A 6,575-nucleotide genomic window follows, 5' to 3' on the forward strand; every position below is an offset into this window, starting at 1 on the left:
GGATGTGTACTGAACTCAATCCTTGTACAAGCTAACTGCAAAAAATGGACATTTGTCACTTTTTATTACTTTGTGCTTTAGAATTTTGGTCTCCCATGTGTTAGATATCACTTGCTGAACATTTTACATCAGAGATGTCAGACTCATGTTACATCGAGGGCCACATACAGCCCACTTTGATCATATGGGGACCATACAAGTGAAACTCCACTTCTTTTCAGCATAAAGATATTTCACTGCACATTTAATCCCTGAGATATCTTAGTATACGATAAAGAAGTGCGTTTTCAACAGAACATCTCATTATTTCTGCATGATACTTATATTAAATTATAGAAAAGGTTCTGGTAGCTCACTGCCCAGACTGTCCCATATCTGTAAAACATAAATCATTTGTTTGTTGAATTTTTTATTGTTTTTTTTACTAAATTTTTAAACAAACCAATGTTAAATATAATGTAAAAACATTTTGATGCATGCTCAGTATCCAGGTAAGTAAATCCCAAAGGTTGATTCTGTTCATCCGGATGTAGTGTTTTCAGTGGGAGAAACGTTTCATCACTCATCCAAGTGACTTCTTCAGTCTCAGCTGACTCCAGGTTTCCCCAACCTTATAAACAGTACATTTGCACAATCACTGAAACTCGCCCACTAAATAAACAATGGGCTGTGAGGTCAGTTCCTTGATCATTAATATGCAAATTGTCATGACCATTGATTAATGGCCATGAGTAACAATCACAGAGAGTTAGGGAATGCCTACAATCACAGCATTGTAAGATATGGAAAGATGTACCCTTAGGCCAGCAGTCCCCAACCCCCGGGCCTCGGACCGGTACCGGTCCGTGAGTCGTTTGGTACCGGGCCGCGAGAGTTGAGGCTCAGGTGTGAAATGTATAGTTTTCAGGGTTTTTATCGGTTTTCAGCGTTATTTTGTTATCGTTTTTATCGTTTACTCGGTTTTCTTTGGTCTTTTCACGTGTGTTATGAATAAATTTTCTTTTTTTTGGTACCGGTACTAGTTTTATTTTGTTGTATTTATCCGCGACACCTTAAAGGCCGGTCCATGAAAATATTGTCGGGCATAAACCGGTCCGTGGCGCAAAAAAGGTTGGGGACCGCTGCCTTAGGCCCCCTCCTCGATTCAAAGATGATCTTTCTATAGCACTTTCTAGTCTCTACTCTCACTGACCACTCAAAGCACTTTAGAATATAAGTCTCATTTTAACTACACATCTCACAACTAGTCATTTAGCATCAGATCCTTAATATGATCACTATCTGAGAGGCCTTTCAGAAGATGGGTAGAGATTATCACTCTGTGGATAATAGTTCAACAGAAATAAGAATTACATTTCTCAACAAAAAATTGCAAGGGCCGAGGCTCAGTCCCCAACACCCACAATGTCAAAGGTGCAGATAAAATTACTATTATAAAATGTTAAAATTGAGCAAGACAGACAGCAGTGAATGGGGCCACTGCAGCAACCTCACCACTAGGGTCTGGGTAATGCAACACCCAGCAAAACCACGTGACTGGCCTTACCCACTGCGACCTACGTGACCCCCTACACCACAGGGGTGTGAGTGATGTGTGGTGGGCTGGGATCACAAGTTGTATGCCACAAATGTAAAAAAAAAAAAAAAAACATAATGAAATTTACTACATGTAGACATATTCAGTTCTTTATAACTCCGCAAACCTCAGTTCAATTATGTATTACAATTTCTCAAGTAACATAATTTGTTGGATGGCCATTTATCCAAGAATTATTTAGGATGTTGGGGTGCAACATCTTTACCAGGATTTTTCAAAGATGTAGTATAACATTTTCAGTAATTTAACCACATAGAGGCAGTCCACCAACTCAAAAAGCAATTCAAGTGGCATTATTCAACACAGACATAAGAAAATCAGACTGGCACTTCATACTTCTAGACAAGAAGCAAACTGGTACGAGTTTTTGAATTCATACAAACCCTCCCTTTATTGTTCCACTCAAGTGTCGTACTGCAGGTTTTTGGCTGCTAATCTACTCTTTTACATCACTTCCACTTTCCCATACTACAAAACTGAATTCTGACATCATTGCTGTAGTCCAATTATTTTTCTTTCTTTAAGCAAGTCAGCCTCCACTCTGCATGCTTTAAATTGCACCACTGCTGTATTTCATTAGCCCTTGCAGACTCCTGCCCAGTTGACCCATGGTGTGTGTGTGTGTGTTTTGTTTTGTTTTTTTGGTGGGGGGGTCATTACATTGGATACTTTTTTCTAACTTTATTAGTTTTTTGTTTGTTTGTTTGTTTGCTTTTAGAAATTAAATCAAAATTAAATTCCTTACATTCCTCCAAAGTGCTCAGTGGTCGTGCGTTTAGTCTGGATTGATGAATAAGAGAGTATCTAAGTTGTATGTCAACTTTGAGATGATAGCCCCTTATGCATGCAGATTGATCTTCAGTAAACTACCCGAAGAAGCGTAATTAAATGCCCAAATGGTCAGAGTGGCAGCAATTAAATCATATCACGTTCGGAGGATGTAAGAATTACATACTCAGATAACACTGCATTTCTTTCTGTCATCTCTTTTGCAGAATGGCGGGAGGGGGGGCGTGGCTTCGGTTTGCACACATGGGATTGTGAGGCTCACAGTTCTTTCCCCGAGCGAGAAACATGTTGCTGTGAAGAAGCCACGCCTCCATGAGCTGCCTCACATGTTGCCACACACATCCACGTCTCCTATGCTGCATTCAGGTTTTGTTGGGCTGTGAAAAAGCAGTGAGATTTCTGTTGTTACTTTCTGTTCTACACTAATAGCACTGAGTGTTATTGCGCTCATTTAAAAGTTACATGACTGCATCATCAGTAATGATAAGAATAAACATTGCCAAATGTAACTGGTGGGGCACTTTCCACTGGACCACACTCCACTTTTTTCTCCTTTTTTTCTTACAAACTTCCAGTATTGTTTGAAAAACATACAGTGTTGGGGAAACTAAATTGCAAGATACTACTTTATGGTGGATGATGTTTAATAACTGCAAAGCAGCTATAGGGAAAGATTTTATTTAAAGCTCCTTAGTTAGAATGTTGAGTGTCAAGGTTGATTTGTAACAGAAGCAACAAGAGTGATAGGGAGCATTTACAATATGGTAATGAGACCTGCTTTGATGTATGGTTTGGAAATGGTGAAACTAACAAAAAAACATGGGGTGGAGGCCCCATCTTATCTTAATGACCTTCTAGTCACCACATTAGAGCACTTTGCTCTAGCACTGCAGGCTTACTTATTTTTCCTAGAGTATTTAAAAGTAGAATGGGAGGGAACGCCTTCAATTTTCAGGCCCCTCTTGTATGGAACCAGCTTCCAGTTTGGATTAGGGAGACAGACACTAGCTCTACTTTTAAGATTAGGCTTAAAAAGAAGATGATCACTGAGAAGGTTCAAGGATGTATTGAAGGAGGACATGCAGATGGTTGGTGTGACAAGAGGCTTCTAGAGATACGCTGGTATTAAACCATATGACGATTGAAACACCTGCTGTGCTGATCCCTAAAGGGAGCAGCTGAAAGAAGGAAAAGAAGAAGGAAAAGCAGTTTGACTGCTGTGGTTGTCTAATGAATGTATCATCTGGACATGTTTTCAGAGCACCAGTGATGAAAGTGAAGGGAAGCACACCTGTCAAAAGAGGTTTCTGTAACAGCAAAGAATCAATTTCAAAATAGAAACCCTAAAAGTCCTTACTTTTCATGGTCAGTAGTTATTTTTAGTTTCCATTCCAGAACTACTTGCCTCACTATGAATGTGCTTGACTTAATACTAATGCTAGTCAGTAACACTCCTCAGCAGTTCATCTGAAGCTACTTGTTTTTTGTGAATCAGTTGGTAAAAATAAGTGGGCTGTTCAGCAAAGTGGATGAAAGATCTAGAAGAGAATAATTTTGTCTACTGATGGAAACAATTTAAACATGCTTTCCAAGGTGAGCTTTGTTTTAATTCAGTGGTTGGTAAGGCAGGTAAAATACCCAAACGCAGAGTTTTTATTCGTTTATAACGTGTATTTTGTAAACACAAGGTAGAAAATGAAACAAAACCACAACACGTTTGTCAGGATATTAAGATTCAATAGTACTTTTTTTTATTATAGTGAAGATTTAAAAGTAAGACAATCACTGAATTAATGTAAGCTAAGAATGCTACTACGCTTATTGCTTTCTCAAATGTCAAATTACTTTGAAACACATGAACATCTGATTTTGTATTTACAACAGCAGTTAAACACACCATACTAGCACCAAGCTCAACCCTCACATGGCCTGTCCGGCGTCACCGACTAATCACGTGTCTGTGCGCGGGATTGGCTAAACTGTTGGCGTTACGTCAGCATCTAACTGTTCTGTGCAAGACCCGCTTATTATCTGGCTACGTAAATGAACGTCATGGATGCCTTCAGTACACGGTTAGTGTGCCTACATTCCTTATAGCAGGTTCTTCATGCATCACTTCAGCAAAGTAGAGCTTTGATTTGTTTTTTCCTGCTACTGGCAGAGGCAAAGGATATATATTGTCATATATATGATTCTTCTACCCAAAATAGATTTTTAAACCTAGTACTGGCAGACTTCTGCTACCAGGAGGGAGCAATTTTCTCTTAAGATAAAGGTGCTGACCGGTGAGTAAACTGTACTGAGTTCCACATTTGAAGGGTAACTGAACAGTTTTAGTCTGAGCCTCGTCTCCGTTTTTTCTAATATTGCGGAGTCAGTTTTATTAAATGTTTTATGGAAGTCGTACAGTCAGTGAATTGACTGCGGTCAAGTGAGCCGTCACTTACGAAGTCACAGTCAAGCTAGCTGCACCGCCAGTCGCACCTAAAATGTTGTTGCATTACTCTTACGCATATTACGGTATGGGTGCCGACCGGATTAGAAACGCAGTCTTTTGTGTCCTGACACTATTTTACTTCACAATCCACTCCCAGTTTTGGTTCATCTCCACCTTCCCCCCTGTGATCCACAGCCCAAATTACTGTATGATTCAGAGAAAAATAACAATAAAATTTACCCAATATACTCTACTGTACTTTTAATATCCTCATCTTGGAGCTCAGATTACAGGAAAACTGTAAGAGGTGACACAGATATCTCACTGGATTCTGACTCTGGGTGACCCCCACTCTGCACCCTGTCATCCACAGCCAATATTACTGTACGGTTTTTGAGAAAATTGATAGTAAACTTTACACAATTTACTGTACTGTACTCTATATATTCTCATCTTTGACCTCAGATTACAGGAAAACTGTAAGAGGTGACACAGATATTTCACTGGATTCTGAATCTAGGCCATCTCCACTCTGCACCCTGTGATCCACAGCCAAAATTACTGTACGGATTTCCAGAAAATTGATAGTAAAATCTTCCCATTTTGCTTTACTGTACTCTACATATTCTCATCTTTGACCTCAGATTACAGGAAAACTGTAAGAGGTGACGCAGATATTTCACTGGATTCTGACTCTGGGTGACCCCCACTCTGCACCCTGTGATCCACAGCCAAAATTACTGTACGGTTTTTGAGAAAATTGATAGTAAACTTTGCACAATTTACTCTACTGTACTTTTAATGTCCTCATCTTTGACCTCAGATTACAGGAAAACTGTAAGAAGTGACGCAGATATCTCACTGGATTATGACTCTGGGTGACCCCCACTCTGCACCCTGTGATCCACAGCCAAAATTACTGTACGGTTTTTGAGAAAATTGATAGTAAACTTTGCACAATTTACTGTACTGTACTTTTAATGTCCTCATCTTTGACCTCAGATTACAGGAAAACTGTAAGAGGTGACGCAGATATCTCACTGGATTATGACTCTGGGTGACCCCCACTCTGCACCCTGTGATCCACAGCCAAATTTACTGTACGGTTTTTGAGAAAATTGATAGTAAACTTTGCACAATTTACTCTACCGTACTTTTAATATCCTCATTTTGACCTCAGATTACAGGAAAACTATAAGAGGTGACACAGATATTTCACTGGATTCTGAATCTAGGCCATCTCCACTCTGCACCCTGTGATCCACAGCAAAAATTACTTAATGGATTTCCAGAAAATTCATAGTAAAATCTTCCCATTTTGCTTTACTGTACTCTACATATTCTCATCTTTGACCTCAGATTACAGGAAAACTATAAGAGGTGACGCAGATATCTCACTGGATTCTGACTCTGGGTGACCCCCACTCTGCACCCTGTGATCTACAGCAAAAATTACTGTACGGTTTTTGAGAAAATTGATAGTAAACTTTGCAAAATTCACTCTACTGTACTTTTAATGTCCTCATCTTTGACCTCAGATTACAGTAAAACTATAAGAGGTGACACAGATATTTCACTGGATTCTGAATCTAGGCCATCTCCACTCTGCACCCTGTGATCCACAGCAAAAATTACTGTACGGTTTTCCAGAAAATTGATAGTAAACTTAACACAATTTACTGTACTGTACTCTATATATTCTCATCTTTGACCTCAGATTACAGGAAAACTGTAAGAGGTGACGCAGATATT

Source organism: Perissodus microlepis, chromosome 10 (assembly GCF_051167445.1).
Source record: "Perissodus microlepis isolate ML-2025 ecotype Zambia chromosome 10, ASM5116744v1, whole genome shotgun sequence".
NCBI lineage: Eukaryota > Metazoa > Chordata > Actinopteri > Cichliformes > Cichlidae > Perissodus > Perissodus microlepis.